The 13,313-nt window shown below is 38.1% G+C and overlaps 1 protein-coding gene across 11 annotated transcripts in view; it reads left to right on the top strand.

Annotated features, from left to right (window-relative positions):
* WDR33 (WD repeat domain 33) overlaps positions 1 to 13,313 on the top strand; it is a 101,922-nt gene that overhangs the window by 24,957 nt on the left and 63,652 nt on the right. The window contains exon 2 of one of the 11 annotated variants that reach the window (XM_024738042.1): positions 11,228 to 11,311. The exons of the other annotated variants lie outside the window; for them this stretch is intronic. The gene's annotated coding sequence lies outside the window, so the exon portion shown is untranslated. The remainder of the gene's footprint in view (positions 1 to 11,227; positions 11,312 to 13,313) is intronic. 11 annotated transcript variants of the gene reach the window in all.

Here is a 13,313-nt window from a genome sequence, read left to right on the forward strand (position 1 = left end):
GTGCGTGGGCTTTCTCTAGTTGTGGCGAGTGGGGGCTACTCTTTGTTGTGTGTGGGCTTCTCACTTCGGTGGTTTCTCTTGTTGTGGAGCATGGGCTCTAGGCGCTCAGCCTTCAGTAGTTTGGCATGCTGGCTCTAGAGCATGGGCTTCAGTAGTTGCGGCACACGGGCTTAGTTGCTCCGTGGCATGTGGGGTCTTCCCGGAGCAGGGCTGAAACCTGTGTCCCCTGCATTGGCAGGCAGATTCTTAACCACTGAACCACCAGGGAAGTCCCTTGCATGTAACTTTAAAAATAAATTAATCAAGAGTATGAGAAGATAAGCCACAGACTGAGAGAAGATATTTGCAGAAGACATATCTGATAAAAGACTGTTACCCAAGATATGCAGAGAACTCTTAAAACTTAACAATAAGAAAATGTAGAACTCAGTTTAAAAAACGGGCAAAAGATCTGAACAGACACCTCTCCAAAGAAGATATACAGGTGACAAATAAGAATATGGAAAGATGCCTAGCATCATACATCATTAGGGAATTGCAAATTAAAACAACGAGATACCACTGCACACCTGTTAGAATGTCTAAAATCCAAAACACTGACATCACCAAATGCTGGTGAGGCTGTGGAGCAACACAAAGTCTCATTCTTTGCTGGTGGAAATGCAAAATGGTGCAGCCACTTTGGACGGTTTGTGAGTTTTTTACAAAATGAAGTATACTTAAAAAAAAATTATTTATTTGGCTGTGCTGGGGTCTTAGTTGCGGCATGTGGGATCTAGTTCCCTGACCAGGGATCTAACCCAGGTCCCCTACTGGAAGTGTGGAGTCTTAACCACTGGACCACCAGGGAAGTCCCAAAATGAGGTATACTCTTACCAGAGGATCCAGTAATCGCACTTCTTGGTGTTTAACCAAATTAGTTGAAAGTAAATTCATAGAAAAAGCTTGCATGTGAATGTTTATAGTAACTTCATTACTAATTGCCAAAACTTAGGTAACCAAGATATACTTTATAGGTGAGTGGATAAACAAAGAGTGGTACATCCAGACAATGGAATGTTAGTCAGCGCTAAAAAGAAATGAGCTAAGCTATTGTGGAAAAGACCTGGAGGGACCTTAAATACATACTGCTGTGTGAAAGAAGTCAATCTGAATACATTTTTCAAAGCCCATAGGATGTACAACACCGAGAGTGAACCCTTATATAAACTTTAGGCTTTGGGTGATAGTGATGTGTTAATATTGGTACACTGACTTTCAGTCTGATGCTGAATGTTGTGAGGGAGGGGTACTGTGCGCAGGAACTCTGTGCCTTCTGCTCACTTTTGCTGTGGACCTAGAACTGCTTTAAAAGATAAAAGTGTATAGGAATAAACCTGCCCAAGGAGGTGAACGACTTATATGCTCAGGACTATAAAACTAATAAAGGAAATTGAAGATGATTCAAAGAAATGGAAAGGTATCCCATGCTCTTGGATTGGAAGAATTAATATTGTTAAAATGGCCATACTGCCCAAAGCAATCTACAGATTCAATGTGATCCCAATCAAATTACCCATTACATTTTCACAGAACTAGAACAAATAATCCTAAAGCTTATATGGAACTATAAAAGACCCAGAATTGCCAAAGCAATCCTGAGGAAAAAGAACAAAGCAGGAGGGATAACCCTCCCAGACTTCAGAGACTACTACAAAGCTAAAGCAATCAAAACAGCATGGTATTGGCACAAAAACAGATATCTGGATCAATGAAACAGAAAAGACCACTCAGAAACAAACCCACACAACTAAGATCAACTAATTTTCATCAGAGGAGGCAAGTACATACAATGGGAGAAAGATAGTCTCTACAGCAAGTGGTGTTGGGAAAGTCAGACAGCTGCATGTAAATCAATAAAGTTAGAACACACCCTCACACCATACACAAAAATAAATTCAAAATGGCTTAAAGCCTTAAGTAAGACATGGCACTGTAAACTCCTAAAAGAGAACATAGGCAAAACATTCTTCGACATAAATTGTATCAGTGTTCTCTTAGGTCAGTCACCCAAGGCTATAGAAATAAAAGCAAAATAAACAAATGTGACCTAATCAAACTTACAAGCTTTTGCACAGCAAAGGAAGCAATACAAAACAAAAAGACAACCTGTGGAATGGGAGAAAATATTTGTAAACTATGTGACCGACAAGGGATTAATTTCCAAAATATACAAACAGTTCATACAACTCAACAACAAAAACCCAATCGAAAAATGGGCAGAGAACTTAAATAGACATTTCTCCAAAGAAGACATACAGACGGCCAACAGGCACATGAAAAGATGCTCAACATTGCTAATTATTAGAGAAATGCAAATCAAAACTACCATGAGGTATCACCTCACACTGGTCAGAATGGCCATCATTAAAAAGTCTACAAATAACAAATGATGGGGAGTGTGGAGAAAAGGGAACCCTTCTACACCATTGGTGGGAATATAAATTGGTGCAGCCACTATGGAAAACGGTATGGAGGTTCCTCAAAAAGCTAAAAATAGAGTTGCCATATGATCCAGCAATCCCACTCCTTGGCATATATCCAGTTAAAATTATAATTCAAAAGGTACACGCACTCTTATGTTCATAGCAGCACTATTTACAATAGCCAAGACATGGAAGCAACCTAAATGTCCATCGACAGATGAATGGCTAAAGATGATGTGGTACATATATACAATGGAATGCTACTCAGCCATAAAAAAGAATGAAATAATGCCATTTGCAGCAATATGGATGGACCTAGCGATTATCATATTACGTGAAGTAAGTCTGAAGGAGAAAGACAAATACTGTATGTTATCGTATGTGGAATCTAAAATATGACACAAATGAACGTATCTGTGAAACAGAAACAGATTCACAGACATAGAGAACAGACTTGTGGTTGCCAGAGGGGGAGGAGGGGAGGGGGAGAGATGGAGTGGCAGTTTGGGGTTAGTAGATGCAAACCATTACATGTAAAATTGATAAACAACAAGGTCCTACAGTATAGCACAGAGAACTAGATTCAATATCTTGTGATAAACCATAATGGAAAAGAATATACAAAAAAATGTATACATATGTGTAACTGAATCACTGCTGTACAGCAGAAGTTAACACAATATTGTAAATCAACTGTAATTTTTTAAAGTATATAAAAATATTAAATAAATTTAAATGAAAAGAATGACAAGCTATGGCATTCAGACTTCCTGAGAATATGTTAAATATTTTTCTTGAAGATGAATGTAAGTAGACTGTTGCTTCAAGGAAAGAAACTTAGTATTTGTTGCCAGTGATAAAAATTGAGTTTTCAAGCAAGAGTTAGAGTTTTGGAAAACTTGTGTCTGTGAGGTTGAGTTTCCCAGTAATTAATAGTTTTTATGATGAGATCAATGCTGATTTTAATAAAAATGATATTACATGTTTTGTAAGAAGTGTGACAGATGAAATGCCTGATTTTGTGGAACCAGTGTTTTCCAAGTGATGAGTGCATGGTGTTAAAAAACCATGCACGGTTTAAAGTTCCAAAGTGCAAAATAAACCAGTGTATTTTAATATAATAGAGTACAGAAAGCTTACTGATGTGATTTCAGAGGCTGCATTACGGTTAATATTTAATAAACTATCACTTGTCAAGTTTTGTTGGAATATCAAAGAATACCCATAGTTTTCTGAGAAGGCTATTAAAATAAAAATCTTCCTTTTTCCAAATGTATATCTCTGTGGGTCCAGATATTTTTCATGTACTCTAACCTAAATAATAACATATTGCAGCAGATTGAATGCAGAAGCAGACATGAGAATCCAGCTGTTTTCAGTTATGCTAGACATTAAGGAGATTTGCAAAAATGTGAAAAACAATGCCAGTCTCTCATTACTTGTTTCTGGTGAAGGCAAAATAGTTATTATAATAGATTTATCATTATTCTAAATTAAATTAATAAATACTTTGGATTTTTCTGTTTTAATTTCTAATATAGCAAGTATCTATGGATATAAATACAACAATTAACAAAAATTGGGGGGAAATCCTCAATTTTAAGAGTAGGGCTTCCCTGGTGGCGCAGTGGTTGAGAGTCTGCCTGCCGATGCAGGGGACACGGGTTCGTGCCCTGGTCCGGGAAGATCCCACATGCCGTGGAGCGGCTGGGCCCATGAGCCGTGGCCTCTGGGCCTGCGCGTCCGGAGCCTGTGCTCCGTAACGGGAGAGGCCACAACAGTGAGAGGTCTGCGTACCACAAAACAACAACAACAACAAAAAAGAGTAAAGCGGTCCTGAAATAAAAAGTTTTAAGAATTTGCTGCTATAGAGAAACTGTTTCATTGAATTCCCTGGTGGTCCAGTGGTTAGGACTTGGCGCTTTCACTGCTGTGGCCGGGGTTCGATCCCTGGTTGGGGAACTAAGATCTCACAAGCTGCAGGGTGCAGCTAAAAAAAAAAAAAAGAAACTGTTTCAGAAGTAAGCTATCCAAGTTACTTTGTCCAGTGGTTCCCAAATTTTGCCACACTAAAGTATCACCTGGGAGCTTTTAAAACTCTGCTGCCCAGTTCATATCCCATACTATTAAATCAGAATGAAGATGAGACCCTTAAAGTCTGGCCTTAGGAACTGCTGACTTCAACTCACACTTGAATCTTTGAATTCCTTATCTTTAATTTAGGAGGTCACTTTATGATTACTTACCTTATCTAGAAAATGGGGCATGGTTTCTGTTTACTTTTACAAAGGTAGTTCGCTATTCCAGTGAGAATTGGTTTGTCCAGTTTTTATTGGTTTAGACAGTTGATAAATTACAATGCAGTTTGAAAAGTTTAAGAATGGAAAGTCCTCTTTCTATGCTAATGACAAGGGGAAATAAACATATCCAATAACCACTGACTTTATCTCCATTGAAAACCGTTGATGGTACAGGTCCCTTATCCCAGAATCACACTTTTGAAATACTGAGTTGTTACTTTCCAGTTGAGTAGACAGTCAGATTTGTGGTCATATGTTCATTAAATATTAAAGTTAGCTTTTGAAATGGCACAGAAAACTGAATGTAAAAGCCCAAATACAGTATCAGGTAACATGTATATTAAACTGGTCGAGTGCAGTATCCACTAAAATGTTTCAGTACCCTTGTACCTAAGTATACAACCAAAGCTGCTTACCCCAAGTTACAAAGAATTATGCAGGTAAATCTGAGGCTGAAAGCAATAAAAGTTGGAAAACTCCTACACTGAGAGTTAAGTAAAGTTGATCTTTAATGTCAGATTTAGTCATCAGCAAGATACAGAATCGTGAACTTTTAAAAACTACTTATTTAAACAGTTGCCTTCTTGTTTATTCTTTAAAAGATGGAGGGCTACCCTGGTGGCGCAGTGGTAGAGAGTCCGCCTGCCGATGTAGGGGACACGGGTTCGTGTCCTGGTCCGGGAAGATCTCACATGCCGCAGAGCGGCTGGGCCGGTAAGCCATGGCCGCTGAGCCATGGCTGCTGAGCCTGCGCGTCCAGAGCGTGTGCTCCGCAACGGGAGAGGCCACAACAGTGAGAGGCCCGCGTACCGCAAAAAAAAAAAAAAAAAAAAGATAGAATGGTCTCAACATAATGTCTCCTGATTTGTTCAGGATTCATATTTATCAATGATTGGACATTGAAGAGAGAACATATTGATCACTGTGTTATTGGCCTTTTTCTTTACCACTTGTGTAGATCCCCTCAAAGTTCTATGGCAGATTAGGTATCAGATCTCTTTTAGGGTAGATTCTCCATCTCAGGACCTGATGGTCTGGTGATAATCTTCAGTAGAGGTTCCCAGGCTGAGGTTCTGACCTAGGGGACCAGGTTTGTGTTAATGAGGGTGGTGATCTTAAAATCTTTTGTTATTTTTAAAAGCCCTTCAGTAATTGTACTTGCTATCCTAACTATTTAATGCATCAGTAGTTTGCTTTCGGTTAGAATTCTTTCCTCTCAGTTTGGGGAAACAAGCTTTCATGTGCTGATCAGAAAACTCTGATTAGTGGTTGACACGGTAAGAATTGTTATATTTCATAGTTCAACCAGATTCTGGTGCCATAGCTACTGTAGCCAGGCACTGTACCCACACTAGACAGATGCTGTATTTGAACTTATTTGGCTATGGATTCTCAGTGGCAGCAGAAATTAAGTCATCATAAGCAGAAGATAGCATAAATAAGAAACTGTGGTCTTCACTGGACGGTTTGTTAACATTAAACCATTTGCTTTCACTTTTTTTTTTTTTTGCGGAATGCGGGCCTCTCACTATTGTGGCCATCCCCCCCACCATTGCGGAGCACAGGCTCCGGACGCGCAGGCTCAGCGGCCACGGCTCACGGGCCCAGCCGCTCCGTGGCACGTGGGATCTTCCCGGACCGGGGCACAAACCCGTGTCCCCTGCGTCGGCAGGTGGACTCTCAACCACTGCGCCACCAGGGAAGCCCTGCTTTCACTTTTGACAAATTGACAGGAAGGAAATACTTTTTTACATTGTGACCTAGTGTACACACATGTACAACCAAAACAAGTTTTATAGAAGCAGTTCTTTCCTTTAAAATGTGTGGTTCAATCTTGTCTGTTCTATTTTTTAAATTATTAAAGTAATACTAGTTGTCAGCCACATTGATTTTAGGAACCACCAATAGGATATGACTTCTGGTTTAAAGGAAAAACATTACTTGAGAGCAATTGATGAACTTTCAGGCCATGGAGGTTTCTTTTCAGATCTACCCTCCTGAATCGTAAAGATATTTTTATTCAATTGTGTGAAGCATTTAGTAAATTCATTTTGGATTGAATTTGTCGAATTAGTTAAGGTTTAGTAATGTTATTTTCCAATAAAAAATACATTTGACCCTTGACCAATGTGGGTTTGATCTGTGCAGATCCACTTAGACACAGATAGTTTTCAATAGTAAATACTACAGTACCGCATGGTCCATTTGTTGGTTGAATCTGAAGTTGCGAAGAACCGTGGATATGGAGGGCTGACTATAAGTTATACTCAGGTTAACCCCGCATTGTTCAAGAGTCAACTGTACACCTTTCCGCCTGTGTTTTAGTTGGAGATTGGCTGTGATGGTAAAATTTTTCTCATGGAGTCAGAAATGTTTGCTTGGGGAAGATTATTTTGGATTACGTTTGGTTGGGGAAAAGATTATTCAGGATGTGGTGTGCTGAATGAATGAATGTTACTTATTTTTGTTTCTTCTGTCTTTTCCTCCAAGCTTCCCCCACCCCACCCTGAATTTAAACTTCTTGAGGCTGAATTGTGCAGTAAGCATCCTGAGTTATATCCCTATTGCCTATGAATAGTTCCTGGTAAACAAGCATAGTAGATTCTCAATATAGTAGATTCTCACATTGCTTTCTTGATGAGCTCTTCTGTTCTGATGAACTGTCAGTCTTGAGGACAGACTTTATGTGTGTCTCTATCTTTAGCCTGTCAAGTAGTTAGTGCTCATTGATTACTTCTTGAAATGAATTACATTTCTTGTTATGCTTCCCCATGTCACAGGGTTTTTTCAACAAATTCAACAGTTCCTAAGTATGTATTCATAGCTAGTAACTAGTAACTGCCTCAGTGAATTTGGTGGTGCCTGCTCATTATTAATAACTTTTGCTATATAATTTTCAATTTAAGTCTTACATCTCATAAATCTCTTTCTGTTCATTCTGCTATTGTTGCTCTAATTTTTGAGCTTGTGTTACTACTAGTATAGAGCTTTTATTACTTTAATTAGAAGTTAGGTTCAATAAAATGAGTTATTGTTTAGCACAATTCTACAATGTGAAACTTGTAATGACTTTTCTTTAAGAAAAGCATTTATGGTTCACCGGTCAGAATGGCCATCATCAAAAAATCTACAAACAATAAATGCTGGAGAGGGTGTGGAGAAAAGGGAACCCTCTTGCACTGTTGGTAGGAATGTAAATTGATATAGCCACTATGGAGAAGAGTATGGAGGTTCCTTAAAAAACTAAAAATAGAACTACCATATGACCCAGCAGTCCCACTACTGGGCATATACCCTGAGAAAACCATAATTCAAAAAGAGTCATGTACCAAAATGTTGATTGCAGCTCTATTTACAATAGCCAGGACATGGAAGCAACCTAAGTGTCCGTCAACAGATGACTGGATAAAGAAGATGTGGCACATATATACAATGGAATATTACTCAGCCATAAAAAGAGTTATTTGTAGTGAGGTGGATGGACCTAGAGTCTGTCATACAGAGTGAAGTAAGTCAGAAAGAGAAAAACAAATATCATATGCTAACACGTATATATGGAATCTAAGGATAAAAAAAAAGGTCATGAAGAACCTAGGGGCAAGATGGGAATAAAGACACAGACCTACTAGGGAATGGACTTGAGGATATGGGGAGGGGGAAGGGTAAGCTGGGACAAAGTGAGAGAGAGGCATGGACATATATACACTACCAAACGTAAAATAGATAGCTAGTGGGAAGCAGCCACATAGCACAGGGAGATCAGCTCGGTGCTTTGTGACCACCTAGAGGGGTGGGATAGGGAGGGTGGGAGGCAGGGAGATGCAAGAAGGAAGAGATATGGGAACATATGTATATATATAACTGATTCACTTTGTTATAAAGCAGAAACTAACCATTGTAAAGCAATTATACTCCAATAAAGATGTTAAAAAAGATATCTTTGTAAATAATGACTATCAATATTTTAAATATATCAATTCTTCCCAAAGTGATCTAGAGATTTGCTGTAATGGCAATTCATATATAAAAGTTGTCTGTTTATTTGGTAGAACATGACAATCATGTTATTAATCATAAAATTAATATGTAAAAAAAAGGAAAATGGAGGGACAGTAACAAAAAACAAAAACATGAGACATGTAGAAAACCAAAGGTAAAGTGTTAAACATAAATCCTACCATATCAACAATAAAAACTACATGTAATGAATTAAACAATACAATCAAAAGTCATATATTGTCAAACTGGGTTTAAAAAAATGTTTTCTATAGGAGACACTCCTTGGATTCAAAGGTCTAATGTATACAAAGTAAAAGGATGAAAAAATATACATCATGCATATAGCAACCATAAGCATGCTAAAGTGGCTATACTAATACCAGAAAAAATAGACTTTAAAACAAACAAAAATGTTACTAGATATGAAAAGGGACATTTTATGATAAAAAAGGGAAGATACAAAAATTATTAACATATGTGTCCTGAATAAGATAAAACCAAAATACATGAAGAAGAAAATAGCAAAATACACGAAGAATTGAAGGAAGACATAGATAATTCCACAACATTAGGTAGAGGCTTCAGTACTCCACGGTCAATAATGGATAGATCAACAAGGATATAGAAGACTTGGACAACACTCTGAATTATCAAGACCTAATAAATGTCTACAGAACACTCAACCGAACAGTAAAATACGCATCCTTCTCAACTACATTGAAACGTTTTCCAGTATAGATGACATGCTAGGCTAAAAGACAAGAGATTGAAACCCACATACATTGCTGGTGGGAATGTAAAATGGGTGGCCACTTTGCAGAACAGCTTGACAGTTCCTCCAAATGTTAAACATAGAGTTAGCGTATGACCCAGCAGTTCCACTACTAAATATATACCTAACAGAAATAAAAACTTACGTTTGCACAAAAGCTTGTACGTGAAAGTTCACAGAAGCATGTTTATACAAACAAAAGTTGGAAAAAACTCAAATGTCAATCTGATAAATGAATAAACAAAATGTGGAATATCCGTACAATAGAATAGCATTCAGCTATAAAAAGGAATGAAATATTGATCCATGTTACAACATGGATGAACCATGAAAGCATTATGTAAAGTAAAAGCAGCCACTCACAAAAGATCATGTATTGTATGGTCCCATTTATATGAAATGCCCAGAAGAGCAAATCTGTAGAGGCAGAAAGTAGATTGGTGATTGCCTAGGACTGAGAGGGTTGAGGAGAATGAAAAAGTATTGTAAATGTGTAATGGGTTTTTTTGTGGGGGGACAGAAATCTAAAATTGGATGTTGTGATGGTTACACAAGTCTTTTAGTGGTTACACTAAGAACCACTGAATTGTATACATTAAAGTGTTGAAATTATGGTATGTAAATTACATCCCAATAAAGCTGTTTAAAAAAAAAAGCATTAGTGGTTTTTTCCCTATCTTCATTTATAACCTTGGTAGTATCACATGACTAAGATTATAAAAGGTTATTTTGTAATAGTTGGGACAAGAAGCAGAATTATAATGCTTGTATGGATTTGCATACACAAACGCGTCTGGGTATTCCAGTTTGTTCAACAGACTAGTCAGTACATTGGCTAAAAGAATAATATATTTCATGCAAAATAATATCTTTGATTATTAAAGCAAAAAGGATCTTTGAAGTTATCTACATTAGACTTGTTGTCCAGGTTGAGAAAACAGATGCAGAGAAGTGGCATGACCTGCCTAATTTTGGAGAGTAGTTTTAAGCTTGAAGGCTAAGAATATGCTGCAGACTTTTGTGACTTCAGAGGAGTCTTTGTATTTGTGAAAAATAGAGATGGGGACCAAAAAACACAAAGTATGAAATCTATGAACTTAGAAGTGATATTCAGTGAATTATGACAATATGTTGTACCCTGTGCTAGGTGTAATAAAAAGTAGGCACTTGATAAAATTGTGCTGATTTCTTTAAACATTGAAGGTTTGTGTGTATGAGAAAGACATGATGAATTCAATGTTTCAGGTGATTTTTTTTCTTAGCAATTTGGTTCTATTGTTAGTATGTGTTTAATAATCATACGCAAATTACTTATGCTCATTCTGCCTCAGTTTCTGTGTTGCCTACAGCCCCATTCTCCCCACCCCATCCCCTCTTATCTCCCTCCCTCCCGCTCTACCCCAGATATGAGATGAATATGCTTTGGGGACAACCCTGCCTTCTGGTTTAAATTGTTCTCTTCTGTTAGTGTAGCTCAAGTGTGAATGCTTCAGTGAGTAGAAATTACAGTAATTATTTTTATGAAAGATAAAGCTCTTATTTCTTTTTCTGTATTTGGTTATATATATAGTTCCTTGAAGTATAGTCCTGAGTGAAGCCTGAAAAGGATAGTTTTAATGATTTGATTGATGGTTTTTCTATCTGGGTCATTCATTTTTCAACCTCATATATCAAGTTTTCTGCTGTTTCAGTCATTGAAAGCTGCTATATCATTATTGCTGGAATCTTTTGGCAACCGAAAGGAAGAAGATTTGAAGGAGAGTCAGGAGGTCCAGGTATTTTGCTCTGCCTCTGCCTCTGTGTTAGTCTGCTAGGGTTGCCATGACAAAGTGCCACAGACTGTGTGGCTTAAACAACAGAAATTAATTTTCTCAGTTTTGGAAGTTAGAAATCTGAGATTAAGGTGTGAGCAGGGGGTTGGTTTCTTCTGAGACCTCTCTTCTTGGCTTGTAGATGGCTTTCGTCTTCCATGTTTTCACATGGCCTTCCTTCTGTGCATGCCTGTGTCCTAATATCCTTCTCTTACTGGGATGCCAGTCACAAGGGTTAGGGCTTTATCTCCAAGTGCAGTCACATTCTGAGGTACTGGAAGTTAGGACTTCAATGTATGAATTTTTGGGGGGACACAGTTCAGCTCATAACAGCCACTAAGAGGCTCTGTTTTGACTTTGGGCAAGTTACAGTGGTTTGCAGAAGTGAAGCTGAAGTGTGTAAGGCATTTATGAAGACTGGTTACTGTATTGTTAGGAGCTTTTCTTGTTTTATCTTAGGGCTGGATTTTGATTTAGAATATAATATTTTTTTCATTTTCTTCATGCCGGACCTTTCTAATTTTTTTTTTTTTGGCTGCGTTGGGTCTTTGTTGCTGTGCGCGGGCTTTCTCTAGTTGCGGCGAGCGGGCGCTACTCTTCGTTGTGGCGCGCAGGCTTCTCGTTGCGGAGCACGGGCTCTAGGCGCGCTGGCTTCAGTAGTTGCAGCATTCAGGCTTAGTAGTTGTGGCTTGCGGGCTCTAGGGCACAAGCTCAGTAGTTGTGGCGCATGGGCTTAGTTGCTCCACAGCATGTGGACTGCGCCACCAGGGAAGTAAGTCCCCATGCCAGACCTTTATTTCTAGAATACAAGTGGTACTTGACCATTCAAGGAAAAGTTAAAGGCCTTTTTTACAGAACAGGTTTTGCTCAACAGATCTGTAAATGGAAAGGTCTTAAATGAAGGAGTAATGTTTTTTCTAGCTTTAACATGTGAATTATTCAAGAGTGTTAGTAATAACACATTGGTTGTTTTGTATTTGACTTCAGTCATTTTCCTCGTATTTGTACAGTAGATCCTTGGTTTGGCTCTTGGTTAGTGCTTTACATCCAGGTACCCGTCACCCAGCTTTAATACCATCAGCTTTCTGATAATGTTTCATCTACTCTCCATATAAAAGTTTTTCCAGCAGTTTAAACCCCCCATTCTTTAACTGAGGTAAAAGTCATATAACATGAAATTCACTGTCTTAACCATTTTAAAGTGTGTAATTCAGCACCACTTAGTATATTCACAGTGTCGTGCAGCCACCACCTCTGCCTGGTTCCACACATTTTCATCGTCCCCAAAGGAAACCCCATTCCCATTAAGCAGTCATTGCCCATTCTGCCCTTCCCCTGCCCCTGGCAACCACTAATATGCTTTCTGTCACTATGTATTAGCCTGTTCTGAATTTGGGTATAAATGAAATCATACAATATGTGACCTTTTACGTCTGGCTTCTTTCACTTGGGTAGTGTTTTGGAGATTCATCCATGTTGTAGCATGTGTCAGCACTTCATTCCCTTGTTTTTTTGGCTGAATAATTTTTAAGCCTCTTTTGATACGTGTAAAAATCTTTATTCTCATTTGATATCAATAATATTAGAAACTAGAATATTAGGATAATTTTATTCTAATAAAATTAGAAATTTGATGATTATAAAGTAAAAAAATAGTAATTTTAAAATATACTTTTCAAAGCTGCATCCTTTTAGAATTACTGGAGTAGACATCTGAATTAAAGCCGTTAATTGAAATCTGCATGCTGAAACTTGGTTGGATTTATGGGATAGCTGAATAAACAGATTCCTTCACCAACCTTATTGAGGCAAATGCATTCTAATTTAATATACACACAGCCTGAGAATGTGTCTTATCTCATTACAGATGAACATTTGTCAGGGGTCTTCTGGGATTGCTCCAGAGTAGTGGGAGTAATATGTATTAGATGCACGTTTAATTGCACTGTTTACTTTTGGTGTCTTG

Source organism: Neophocaena asiaeorientalis, unplaced genomic scaffold (genome assembly GCF_003031525.2).
Source record: "Neophocaena asiaeorientalis asiaeorientalis breed wild unplaced genomic scaffold, Neophocaena_asiaeorientalis_V1.1 scaffold98, whole genome shotgun sequence".
Classification (NCBI taxonomy): Eukaryota; Metazoa; Chordata; class Mammalia; order Artiodactyla; family Phocoenidae; genus Neophocaena; species Neophocaena asiaeorientalis.